The sequence below is a fragment of the Adiantum capillus-veneris genome, chromosome 19 (genome assembly GCF_014529385.1).
Source record: "Adiantum capillus-veneris isolate H3 chromosome 19, ASM1452938v2, whole genome shotgun sequence".
Lineage (NCBI taxonomy): Eukaryota > Viridiplantae > Streptophyta > Polypodiopsida > Polypodiales > Pteridaceae > Adiantum > Adiantum capillus-veneris.
This window is the reverse complement of record NC_140949.1, coordinates 52,757,291-52,771,779: the sequence shown is the minus strand read 5'-3', so window position 1 is coordinate 52,771,779 and position 14,489 is coordinate 52,757,291.

The following is a 14,489-nucleotide window of genomic DNA, read 5'->3' as shown; positions in this document are numbered from 1 at the left end:
TTTTGTCGAAATCAACTATTGCAAATGTATGCTCATACTCGATTCCACAAGAGGTGACAATGATAGCACTATGAAGCACTTTGGTACACTAAATAGAACAGTGTGGCACTCTGAAGCACTTTTTGATGCTTTCAAGCACTTTGAAGCACTCTGCAACACTTTAATGCACTTTCGGGCACTTGTTGTAAGCACTCTAAAGTGCACTTTAAGGGATTTTTGAAAGCACTTTAGTGCTATTTAAGAGCACTCTGAGGCACTCTAAGGCACTTCGTGGCACTCTACAGCATTACAAAGCACTTTAGAGTTTAGAAAGCACTCTCAAGCACTCTAAAGTACTTTGTGGCACTTTCAAGCATCATGAAGCATTTTAGTGCACTTTGGAAGCACTCTGAAATACTTTGAAGCACTTTTTGGTGCTTTCAAGCACACTGAGATGCACTTTTTTGGCGCTTTCGAGAATTTGCAGGCTCTAAGTGATGCACTTTGAAGCACTTATAAAGCATTTCAAAGCTTTTGCAAGCACCCAAAATTACTAAGTAAAGCATTGAGACACGCTTTGAAGATGTTCTAGCTGATATACCTGAGGTAAATCGAGGAGATGCACCGGATGCACCACATGTGCCCTCTTGCCGATTCTCTTTCAAACGACATCTTTCTTGTTTGGGGAAATGTGTTCCATTGACCATAATTGAAACACGATTTCTTTGATTTTGATTGTTAAAGTACTGATCATATGTTGTTGACGTTGACACGTCTAAGGAAAGTGACCCCTCCTCCATATCAGTTTGTAGCCGGAAACTGGCTCCCGTGACATTTCTTCGATGAAGTCCTAATGCCTTCGCAACATCATTATTGCTCAATACATTGTTAGCCCCATTGACTCCATTCAGGCATGCCATGATAGTAGCCCGTTTCAAAAATAGCTCATTGCTTGAACGAGGAGTCTTCACCTCAGACAATATATGACAAATGCTAGAGAAAATCATCCTCCCAATTGTCTCCGATGTGGGTTGCAGCAACACTGAGAATGTTGGATGACTGAGAAGCTGTTGTAGAATGCTCCATTGAAGACCCTCAGAAATCCCGTTTGTTTGATTACGCCAACACTTAGCAACTGCCCTACAAATTTTCTTTACCTCTGCTCATCAATGTCCCATCAATGTCACCATCTTCTTGTGCTCGTGCCATCCTTTTTTGCATGTTTCTTTGTTCCCTCTTCTTTGCAGCCCAGTAGTTTTGTAAACTCGACAATAGATCACTTGGGATATGCTGTGTAGAATATAATGGAGGAAGGTAAATGGGGTTTGTATTGACATTATGAGTATTATGTGATTCCATGTGGAACGTGCAAGGATGCTAATGACAAGACGATGAAGATAGTCAAAACAATACCATAGTAATCATAGAGAGAGAGAGAGAGAGATCTCATTGAAGCTGAATATGGCTGGCAATGAGGAGCTGGTTGATATGGCTTTGGGATGCACCTACAGCGGCGGCTATGGAGGATTGAGAGAGAGAGAGAGAGAGAGAGAGAGAGAGAGAGAGAGAGGAGAGAGAGAGAGAGAGAGAGAGAGAGAGAGGAGGAGAGAGGAGAGGAGGAGAGAGAGAGAGAGATGGGCACAAGAGGCGGAGGGACCCATTGAGACAGCACTACAAAGAACCCAGAGGAGTGGTGGCGAGAGGGAATTTAAATGCGCAGATAGTTTGCTACTTTAAGCTTTAGTATTAAAGTGAAATGGAATTTTCAGCCCGCCTAAATTCCAACCTCTCAGTCAAAAAAGATTTTATCTTTCCTTTATATGAAATGAAAATAAATAACCCACCACCCATTTCATCTCCTCCCAAAGGAGTGTCCAAGACACTCCTTTTTGAACATGCTATCACCCATTACCCTGTGGTCTTGATCTTCATGTCTAGAGCGAGGTGTGTAGGGATCGGGCATGGCTAGAGAATAGGTTGTTAGAGCTAGCGACAAATAGTAGAAAAATTGAAAACGGACTTCAAAAATGCAAAAGACTTCAAAAATGACGTGTACTTCAAAAACGCAAATGGACTTTCACAAACAAATCAAAATAAAGCAATCGGACTTTGATAGCACACACAGACTTCAAAAACCCTAATATATAATGTTCACCAACTTGTAGGATCCTTGGTTCTGGCTAGCTGTACAAAACTTTTGACTCTGCAATTCTTTTTCAAAATAGTGATTCTCACTTAAGTTCTCTACAATGTTGATTGGTATAACTAGAGGGTTAATTCCAATCAAAAAACTATATATAGGGACATGATTCCCTTAGTGATCTCTAAGCATTGATCTAAAGAGATAGATGGGATCCTAGGGTCACAAGGAAAGCTCTTGGACAGTCAAAATCACTTCATGTGCCCTAAACTCGGCCTCCAGATTTCATACACATATGATGTCTACGTGCTTATAATTATTCCAAACTTGAAATTTAGACTCTCCTTGATGTGCTCTATTCACCCCAAGTTGCGCTTTATGATTCAGACACCCCTTGGCAGGTATATCACCCCTAATTCTATCTTAGTTTCTATTATCTTCTTAGGGAGAATATCTTCTAAGTCAAAGATGATCCAAATTGGATGAAACTTTGTCTCTAATCTTGTTTTGTGGTGCTAATCACTCTAGTCAGCTCCGGTCTCTAAAAATTTCCTTCAGACATCATACGTTGTTGAGCAAAAGAAAAAGTGAGACACCTCTATAGCTTTATAGCCCAAGCGTGTTAAAAAGTCAACCTCTACACCAAAAGTATACCAAAACCACTCTTAGTAAACCTCAACCAAAAGGCCTATGCTCCCTTGGGAATTTACAAGCACACGCCTACCCAAAGGACCATAGCACATAGGAGCAAACCCTGTCAAAGCACGGATTTATAGCAGATGCCGACCAATGCATATGAATACAAGGGCCTCTCCTTTCAAAATTGAACATCACAAATCCAGAATTTCAACATCAACTCCACAATTCATAGATACATGCCCTCCCAATCCGCCTCCACATAATTTGCCACTAGGCTGTCATAGCCATAACCCTCCAGAGAACTAGTCGTAACTTGAACAGAACAACTCCAATTAGGAAACTTTAAGGCTTGGAAGAAAGCTTGAAAAAGGACTGGCGAGAAAGCTGAAGATGACCAAAATTGAATCTACATGCCATTACATGCAAAATTGACGCGAACAAAGAGCTATTTCGATACGCCTACACGTAGAGAAGGCAAGGCGAGGACAAAAAACTGCATTCAAAAGCATGGAGAAGCCCAAACGACTCAAAACCTGAAATTTTCTTATCTTTTTTTGAACTTTTTTAAGTTTTTACATGAGTTTTAATTATATACAAGTATCACTTTTAAAAACTCACTAACGGGCACTTACAGTAATCCGACAGCTGGCGCTACACTAGCGACTTGCATTGTATGTACATATGCTTTCTAAAGCAAGCTAAAAAGCCTAAAAAAATAAATCCCACACACACTTTTGACACTGGGTTCCATGTCCATATGTACAAATTTACAAAAAAAGAGGTTCTCAAAATGCGTGCAACATAATTTGCCGAACCCCCAGTCTGCTACTAGAGCATTCATGCTCAGCAATAGACTATGCACAAGCTTATGTACAAAGAAATTAGCAGCATATACCCTTACCACAATCAAATGGAAAAATATTTTCCCTGCATCTATCATGCAACATAACGACATCCTTCAAAGTCACAAGGAGAATCATCAATCACTATCAAGCTCCAACCATCAACATTCATGTCACACAGACCAAAAGACCATGAATCAACACTCTCACCACCATGAGATGTATCTCTCACATTAGACCAAGATGAGACATCCGTTATATCCAAGTCTTCATGGCTGCCCCAACTTTCCAAGCTACAATCCTCTTCAACATCGACACATGCATGTGAGGTTTTCATAAGCTTCTTCACCCTTGACAATGCATGGCACACCCTGACTTGCGTCTCCTCATCCATCTCAAATTTGGGATCATCAAAGCCCCAATCAAGACTACTATCATCATCCCCATATGTCTCATAAGCATCACATTTACTACATGTCATCTCTTGATTATATACATGCCATTTGTTGATTATAATCAAGAGCATAACTAGTAGGCAAATAGGAATCCTAGCCAATGTCACCAACACCAATCTCAGCATCCCAAATGGGTCCAACATGCCCACAAGTCATCATGATACAATGTCAACTCATAAGATTTAGGAGCAAAAACATCACCCTGAATGTCAACATGCATGTCATTTGTATCACAAGCAAGAGGATCCATAAGCACATAATGCAAACACATAGAGCTAGATAAGGCCTCATCTTTATGAGCATCCATACATGGAACTAAGTCATCCATATCATTTCCGTCTTTATCATATATGCACTCCAAGGTTTTCTCTTTCATGATATTGCTTGCACATAACTCATCACTAATGTGTACATCATCAAGAGACAAAATCTCATCTTCTATGTCTGAATCAACCTCATCATCACTGCTACAATCATCACTAGTGACAAAGGAGCTCTTGTGTGAAACCCATGATGAAGTAGAAGACTGATTTACATCTTCTAACCATCTACCTTGCTTCAAGAAATCAACAATGCTCCTCACATTCAACAAGTTAGTACAAGCAATCTCAATGCCCAAACATCTTGGAAGAGTACCAACGAACAAGAACCTCTCTTTTTTTGCATCCAAAACCATGTCATCAAGCACCTCTAGCTCTTGTTTTAGAGAGTTAGAGGAGAACCACGTCCTCAAGCACCTCTAACTCTTATTTGAGAGAGAAAAACCTCATGTAATGCATGTTCAGCTCTTCTAACTTGTTTAGCTTCAACTGTTTCATTGAATCATTCATCATAATCAATCCATCATTAAGCTTCACCATGGCTACACTTTTATGTATGCACATCAAGACTAAAGGTAACTTCAAGCAACTTCTGAGTCCACGGTGGCGGGCACCAAAACACTGTTGGGCAAAAGAAAAAGTGGGACACCTCTATAGCTTTATAGTCCAAGAGTGTTAATGTTATGAAATATGACGTAGCTAAATAGATATTTGAGTAGATTACTTAATGAAAGGATAGAGATTATAGAGTAGAGAGAGAGAGAGAGTACACATGATATACGTGGTTCACCCAATGTTGGCTACGTCCACGAGAAATCAGTCAGTCATTGGATTTAGTACTTCAAAACAAGAAGTAATTTACAAAGGGATTATACCCTTAATGGAGCTCCCACCTTGCTTCACTCTCACCACCTCACACTCACCTTGCATCAACTTCACACTATGAAATGTGTGTAGAAATGGCCATTTTTTATAGGCCAAAAGGGCTGCCCTCTCTCATGAGAGGCAGCCATGTGTAGCCGTCTTTGTGTAGATAAGTTCAAATCGGACCCTCCAATCCGTCCATGTGTGGCAACCCTTGAGAAGACGAGTCCACTTTTGAATTTGGCCACCGGCCACCGGCTATTGACTTCTGACCACCAGCCACTGGCCATTGACTATCGGCCACCGGTCAATCGACCGGTCGTTTTCCGACCACTTTTCGGCCGCCAGCCGATCATAATATTCCGGCAAAAAGAAATATTCTGGTGAAGGGAAAAAAGTGATTTTCCTTCATGCACGATGGCTTCTCCTCATAATGGGGCCTTACAAATGTGCGTTTTTACCACATAAAATTATAAGGGGTAAATCAGGCTCCATACTTAACAATCTCCCACTTGGAGACTGATCTCGAAACCAAACCTGTGACTGCTTTCCATCCTGGCTTCTCATCCTTGAATGCCGATTGAAGATGAGAAAAAGCTCAACTTCTCCTTGTTGACCACCTTTGTAAACATGTCTGCAGGATTTTCACTTGTATGCACTTTTCCTAACTTTAGTTGTCCCTCTTCCAAAAGAGTGCGTATGAAGTGATATCTCACCTCAATGTGCTTTGTCCTTGAATGAAAGTTTAAGTTCTTTGCAAGACAGATAGCACTTTGGCTATCGCTATACAAGACACAATTGTCTTGTTTGAATCCAAGGTCTTCTAAGAATTTGTGAAGCCACAGCATTTCTTTGCTTGCGTTCGTCATTGATACATACTCTGCTTTCGTGGTAGAAAGTGAGACCAATTTCTACAGCTTTGAAGCCCAGCTTACTGTTGTGCCTCCAATCGTGAACATATAGCCAGTAGTGCTCCTTCGAGTATCTTTGTCACCTTCCATATCTGCATCAGCATACCCTTTCTAGAAAAATATCCATTCTTCCAAAATACAAAGCATTTTTTGTTGTCCCTTTTAGATACCTAAGTATCCACTTCATAGCTTGCTAGTGTTCTTTACCTGGGTTGTTCATGAACCTACTCACAACTCCCACTGCATGTGTAATATCTAGCCTTGTCCAGACCATAGCATACATTAGAGAACCTACCGCTGCAACATATGGAACTTTAGACATATAGGCTATCTCCTCTTCTGTCTTTGGATACATATCCTTCATTAATTTAAAGTGACCAACCAAAGGTGTAGAAACTGGTTTTGCGTTTTGCATTGCAAACCTTTCTAGTACCTTCTTGATGTAATCCTCTTGAGATAGCTTTATTGTCTTCTTCGTCCTGTCCCTTGATATTTTCATACCAAGTATCCTCTTTGCAGCACCTAAATCTTTCATTGAAAAAGATTTAGACAGCTCCTCTTTTAGGTCTTTGATGTTTTGCATGTTAACACTTGCAATCAACATGTCATCATCATCCAACATTAGGATGATGAACTTCCCATCTCCAAAATTCTTCGTGTAGACGCTGAAAAGGGGGAAATGGGAAAACCACCAGCATATAAACTCAATGCCTCTATATAGCTCAGTGATCTCACAGCACCCCTATCCCCTAGAAAACACACATCCAGATACACAATCTGCAAACAACTAATGACCAAGCCCGATCCCGACCAACCCCGTCTATATACACTAACACACCAAGCATATCATCAAGGTTCTCGCCTATAATCCTTTTGAACGCCCTCACAACAACAATATCATTTCAAAATCGATTAACATTCACACGATATTGCAGAATCTCTAACATTCATCAATTCTGTTTTAGCTTGCACCCAATTTATGCATCTAACACCAGTAAACACTTCGATATCAATGGCCTACATTGCATTCACATAGAAGGCACCAACACAAAAAACCATCCGGGTCCATGAAACCACCCTCCTTGGATAGCCAGAGCTCAGAGTGTGAAAGGAAGTTCTCTCATGCTCTTTCTTATGCTATTCCTCACCCCTTCGTGTTCGTGGCAAGACATCCCTCATGTTCATGGCAACCACTGCTCAGAGCGGCCCCTCCTTCTTGCTCTTTGTAGTCCCCAAGGGCAGCACCCTTCTCATCCAGACTGCAGCCTCAAGTCGACCACCGTATGCAGCCCTACCTCCTCTTGATCACGCTGCCCTGCAGCGCCTCCCTTCAGCGCTCCTTCACCCGCTGATGATGACACTTCTGGCCGTCCTCATGCAGCCACTTCTGCAGCGCTTCCCTTGTCCTCTTCATGCACTCCTCGGCAGCTCCCTCTCCTTGCTTTGCCAAAAAAACTGCCCCTCTTGCAACTCCTTGTCCTCTCCAACTAGCTAGTTGTCCGCCCTGCAGCCCCGTCTTCAACCCCCTTACCATGCAGCCAACTCCTGGCCCTTCACCTCCTCTTCCCTCAATCACCACCTAATGGCGACCTTCCCCCGCATCACCTGCAGCCCTTCCTTATCGAAACTCCGCCACCACTGGCTGCCGCAACCTCGACCTTCCACCTTCTCTCGCTTACCCTGTGGCGCCACCTCGTGGCTTCCAACCTCCACCTATGCAGTCGGCCAATAGCGACCTCGATATTGGTCCCTTCTCTCTCAAAAAAACTGACCCGACTCCTCTTATACAACTGCCGTATGGCGCTCAGGCCCACCACCTCCATGCATACTCCAAGTGGTGAACCTTTCTCTTCATCCCCTCGTCGACTGCAGCGCTGTCTTTTGCATGCAGTGCTCCATAATCTGGCCACCCGTTTTTTTTTGTTAATAAGAGCTTTAAAAAACTTTGAGCTTGGCCCCCTTGCACACACTGCAACCATCGACCTTCGAATGTCGATCAAGAAAACCCCAATCGGGACATCCCTTTGCATAGCCTTGACTTCTCAGTTCCCATTGTCTCATAAAACACCTTAACGTGGCTCACCGCTCCGGGAAGCACACAATCGTTATGAGGACCAACGAACTGTGCCGCAATCTGATAGAACTCTTTGCACAACGTATCCCGGATGAAAAGCATCACACCGAGAATGGCCTGGCTACCATGGCCGTTGACAAACTCGAGCCGAGCTACTAGCCCTCGACTTTCAAGAATTCAAAGAGGTTCGAAACCGTCGGAATGGTGCCCTCATTTTGCAACATTATAGCATGAACTGACAGAGGTACCCATCAATCTTCTCAATACCTTTGAGCCTCCTGATCAATGGTGTCAAAAGCCATACGAGCCCTACCATATGCCATATCTGACATACACATCCTGGCCAGTAGTGTGTCTTACAGACATCCTGCACAAAATCCCATATCATAAACTTCATGGCACCTGCATCCAACACCCCTTGCCTCGTTCCCAACCTTGTGATATAAGCATATGCTCCTGCCACCTGTGATAGCAAAAAAACACTTGCAGTTTTGACTAGCAAGTGCTCCAACTTGGTGTACCTGGCTCCTAGCACCATCAAAGACTTGCCCAATGTACCTGCCACTTGCCTGCAAACCGCCATGCCTTGACTTCCTGCACTTCCATAGATCGACACAGTTTGGCTGTACCAACGTAATGATCTGAGTTGCATCTTCTGAATCCATGATCTAACATCCATTGATCGAACTTCAAGTACCATTTTCTTGATGCTTGCTTTAATCCATACAAGCTTTTTTTTAATCTGCAAACCATTTTCTCCTTACCTTTTACTTCATATCCCTTTGGTTGAAGCATGTAGATTTCCTCCTCTAAGTCACCGTGAGGGAATGCCGTATTTACATCCACTTGCTCGAGATTTAAATCATGAGTAGCCACAAGGCTTAAGACAAGCCTAATTGAGTTCATTTTTACAACAGGAGAAAATATTTCATTGAAGTCAATACCTTTCTTTTGAGAAAACCCTTTTACCACAAGCCTAGACTTGTACCTTTTCTTCCCACCATCTTCTTCCTTTAGCTTGTACACCCATTTGTTTTGAAATTCCCACTTACCTTTAGGCAACTCAACCAACTCCCATGTTTGGTTGTGATGTAGTGAGTCCATCTCCACTTGCATGCTTTTCATCCATTCTTCTTTGGATTTGTGTTGCATATCTTCTTCGTATGATTCTGGCTCTCCAGAATCTGAGATCAAGAGATGGTTGAAGGGGTAAAAAGTGCACCAAAAAGCATGGAGAAGCCCAAACAACCCAAAACCTACAGTTTTATGATCTTTGGCTTAACATTTTTAAGTTTTTACATGAGTTTGAGTTATTTACAGGTCTTACTTCAAAAAGCTCAATAACAGGCACTTACAGTAACCCGACAACTGGTGCTACACTAGCAACTTGCAATGTATGTACATATGCTTGCTAAGGCAAGCTATAAATCCCAAAAAAATAAAGCCCACACATACTTTTGACATTGGGTGCCATGTCAATATGTACAAATTTACAAAAAATGGGGTTCTCAAAATGCGCGCAACAACATGTATGATGTCTAGCTGGTCAATATGAGGTGAGATTCACTCTAGATTCCACCACACAAGCAACTCACATCAGCTTTCACAACTCTATTTCAACACTTTTTTGTGCTAGATATGATCAATTCAACCATTCATTTTGCCTAGATCTGTCTCTTGGCCTTTACAAGTCCAAAAATGCTTCAAATTCAATGAAATTTTGCCTTTTTGCTTCTTAACTGCTACAGAACACAAGTATGCACTAAGATATATCTTTTGACTCCAAGTTTGGCCTCTAGGACATCATACATGTATAATGTCTATATATCTGGTCAGAATGAAATTCTTCTCCTACCCCACGTGCTCCTTGATGTGTACATCATGCACATGTGCTCTCAACAAATTTTGGAAGTCAAACTTGCAAAAAATACTCAATCGATATGTCCAAATGAAATAAAACTTGGTATATGTAGTCAACACAACATGCAAAATATGGATGTGAAGTCAAAAAGTCAATTTGGAAGCTAGATTCACCCTTCAGACATCATACGTTGTCGAGAAATTTGCGGTCTTGCCAAGAAAGCACCGGGCTTTTGGCTGTGAGAGTTTGTGAGAGAACTCCAAAAACTATATGAAGGAGTTAAACCATATATGCCATGAAGTATAAGGTTTGGAAGGAAGTGCAATCGAAGAAACTTCATTCTTTCTCTCTTGTACTCACGCATACAAAGAAAGAACACAAAAGAGAATATCAAAACAACACAAAGATGAAAACATCAAGGCTATGGTCATATCGTATCATGGGTAATATGAAAGGGTTAATACATAAGTTAATGGCATTCAATCTTTGCCGACCAAACAGGCTACAAATTGTTTTTTATGATTGTAGTTTTGTGCTTACCATAATATATATATATGTTTTGTCTAGTGATTGGAATTAATTGTGTGTACAAATCCTCTTGGTTCATAGCAAGATAACTACACTTACGTCAAAAGAAAATTTATAGTCTATAAGAGGTCATATGATGGGATCCGGTGAAAGAAGTATTTCATTGAGCCTTTCTGGGCCAAAGAGAAACACTATACATTGTTGAAAGTGTATTTTATGGCGAATCCATACGTTAATTTTAATAGACTGCACAGAGTGAAAGCGATAAAAATTCTCATCGTGTAGATTATTCATCTAGAATAGTATGTGAAATGTAGATATGAGAGAAGTGAAGAGATGAGAAGTTTCCCTCCCAAGCCCTATTCTTGCCCGTAGGCAATAAGGATACTGCGGGGAGAGATGTACCTGTAGCAAGGAGAACCTAGAATTTGTAGAGAGAATGAATTTCTAAGAGTGATAGAGATAGGATTGGTTAAGGAGATGAGATTAAGTATGTATATGTTGGATTAGAGACGAAAACGAAAACAACAAAAAATCAACAAAGTATCAATGTAGAACACATCTTACTTGTCAAACCCTTCGGCACCATTTTTGATGGAGAGAGAAGAAGAGGGAAGAATTCAACTTTGATTGATACACCAAATCCAAGACCTTCTTCGATTAGAGTTGATCTTCCAAGGATAGATTAGAAGAATGGCTAGTCTTCCTCTAGAAGAAAGTGTAGGCTTAGGCTTATGTTAATGGCTAAGTACAATTAAGCATTACTACTCACTCCCTCATGAATTCCTCTCATCAATGGCTTGAATGGCTTGAATGCTTCCCTGGTTTTCAATGAAGAAGAGGTCCCCTTTTGTAGGTGAAGGGAACCCCCAAGGATTTACAGAAGAAGAGAGGAGCTAGTGTGAACAGAAAGTGGAAAAGTTGGAAATGAGCTGTCTTTGCATGATGTGGGCAAACTGGGGTCTAGTATTTTGATCATATCTCCTCAACCGTGGCTCCAAATAAAAAAGTAAAAATATAGGCAAAAAATATAGCTCATTATCTATGACTCCCATTTTATATACTTTTTCCAATTCCGATTGGAACCTTGTGTAAAAAGATCATCAAAATAGGGTACAGTTTTGGCAGCAAAAGTCTTCTTGTGGTCCCCTTAGCATAGACTGTTATTTGATTCCAATGGACACCTCATGCCATATGAAAGCATGACATTTCTCCTTGACAAATTTTTGTAATCATGCTTGCAATAATACATTAAAATAGGGGTATCTTTGAAAATCATGGAAGCTAGTGTCCCACTAGCATTTGATTCCTTCCTAGTAGCTATTTAAAAGAAATATAAGAAAAATATAAAAAATACATAAAATATATATATATTAAAATTTACCCTAGATATAAGATCTAGCTAGGGTGTAAGATGATAATGACATAGTAGAAATAAAGAATCAATGCTTTTTGCCCCAAGATAAAGAGGCGGGGCTATTGACGCTTTTTCCATAGTACTTTTTGACGGTAAAGTAAGAATATGTTACCCTTGAGATAAATAATAGGATGAGATAGAAAGCTTATTATTATACTTAAATAGGCATATTTATATTATAGAAAATATAATTTTGTATCTAAAAAGTTACAAGATAACTCTTGTAGCATGAGTTCCCACTATGTACGTGTCATAGCACGACAACGCGTATGATGTCTATTGATGGATTTTTGTTCCAAACTTTATCCACAAGTCTCCATAACTAATTTTCAAGCACTTTTACCAAATGCCATGCAAAGATATGTTCAAAATTACAAGTTTCGATTTTTTCTTTTCCAACACTCCGTCTTTTGTCTTTTGGATACTAAGTGTTGGTCAAAACTTTAGTCTCAAGGCGTACTTAGGGTAAAACACCCCTTTTGAACATTGTGGTGCAGCTTGTTTTCTCAAATCTGGCCTTCTGCTAGCCCTTAGGACATCATACATGTATGATATCTAGAGTCACAAAATTGTAAGTTTTTCCAACAGATCTCTTGCATATGCTTTCTTGTATGCTCAGCATCATTCAGTCATTCACAAATATCCCCAAAAACTTTTTTGTTGCATTTTTACCCTAAACATCAAACTTTTCTAGAATTTTAAACACAAATAAGCACACAAGAAAATAAATCTGCATTGAATAGCTCTAGACATAATCAACATGTCCTATCTACAAATACTCCTAAGCATCATATGGGGTGTTTCATTTATGATTAGAAAAATACTTCACTACCTCACACGGACTAGCTATCGCCTTTATCACCTCAGGGCTTTCATCCTCAGAAATGGTGCCAATGTCGGCGGATAAAGACTCTAGCATAGCAAGAAATAAACCAACATACAAAATGTTGGCCAAGGTTATAGCTCGACCCGCAGGTGCATGGAAGGAAATAGATGGTTGTCAATCACCTACTTGACCTTCTAAGACAATCGCTACTCGAGGAAATCAAACCCAAACATCCTATGTGCTTCTGACTGCAATACAACCTACAATGCTCATGCTACCAAAATCAAGACCAAAAGTTCTCGAATCACCTCAAAAGTCATAGGGGCTACTCTTCTTACCTAGAGGTCACTACCCTATGGACTCTGACCGTATATCCCACCTATAACCACTTGGTGCAAACAGTCTATTACAGGGCTCTAATTCTCAACATGCATGATCCTAATGTGTACCTCTTCTTGCTGGGAACTTACGATATAAAGAACTCACAAAACAAACACATGGTTTGCAAGATAACTCACTCAGAAACTCGTGGGAGCTCGCCTCACGATGGAACCGAAACTTCACAAGCTTGATGTTGATGCATAGCCCTTGCCATTGCTAGCCCCCTCATGGTATCGACTTCACAATGTCTACTCCGTAGCAAGTGTAGCAAAGAGATAAGGCCTCTCTCTCTCTCTCTCTCTCTCTCTCTCTCTCTCTCTCTCTCTCTCTCTCTCTCTCTCTCTCTCTCTCTCTCTCTCTCTCTCTTTCTCTCTCTCCTATGGTCAAAATGTCCTCTTTAAACAAACATGGAAAGGAATTGCATATGGTTAGGAGAATGATTTTATATTGAACATTGGCCCACATAGCAGAGAGAGCATGCTATAGATTTCTATCTAGCATTCACACATGCATACTTTTCTAGGAATTCATCAACACTAACATAGGCATCACAACCTTAATCCATCAAACCGCTTTCGAACTTCCAAATCTTAATAGGCAACCTCAAAAAATTGCAGATAACAAGTTTTGGGTCTAGTTTAATAATCTCCTCTCTCAATCATATCAAAGTTTTGCTTCCTATGTCAAGCCAAACTTAGTTGAACAATAATAGTTTGAAGAGAATCATCAATACTTAGTGATGTGTATAGCAAGCCCAATTGTAAATACATAGATATGTATAAAGTTCTCCCTACTACCTTCCCTACATAGATTTTCTACCTATGTCAAGTTGAAGAATGATAGTTTAAAGAGAATTAGCAACTTTGATGACATTAACATCTACCTACATGTAGATGTATGTGCCATCGATGAAGGATTGACATTCTTCTTGTAGTGCTTGACTCCAAGCTTGAACCAAAATTTATCATAAGATCGAATGAAACTAAGCTAGTGTTCATTGCACATGAAGATGTCATTGAGGTCACCACTGCTATCCTTGAGTTGATTCTCCATGATGTCCATGAGTTGGTTCTAGAGGAGGCCACATCTTGGAAGTGTTTATGAATGCTACCTTTCAGAGGGAGGTGCTTGTTTTTGCGAGTCATTGAATTATGTTTTTTTGTGAGATGGCTTCCAATATGGGATGGACCTTTTAGAGCATAGCGAGTGTAAAAGTCCTCTAATGCACCACTAGTTTCCTCTAGGATGCTCA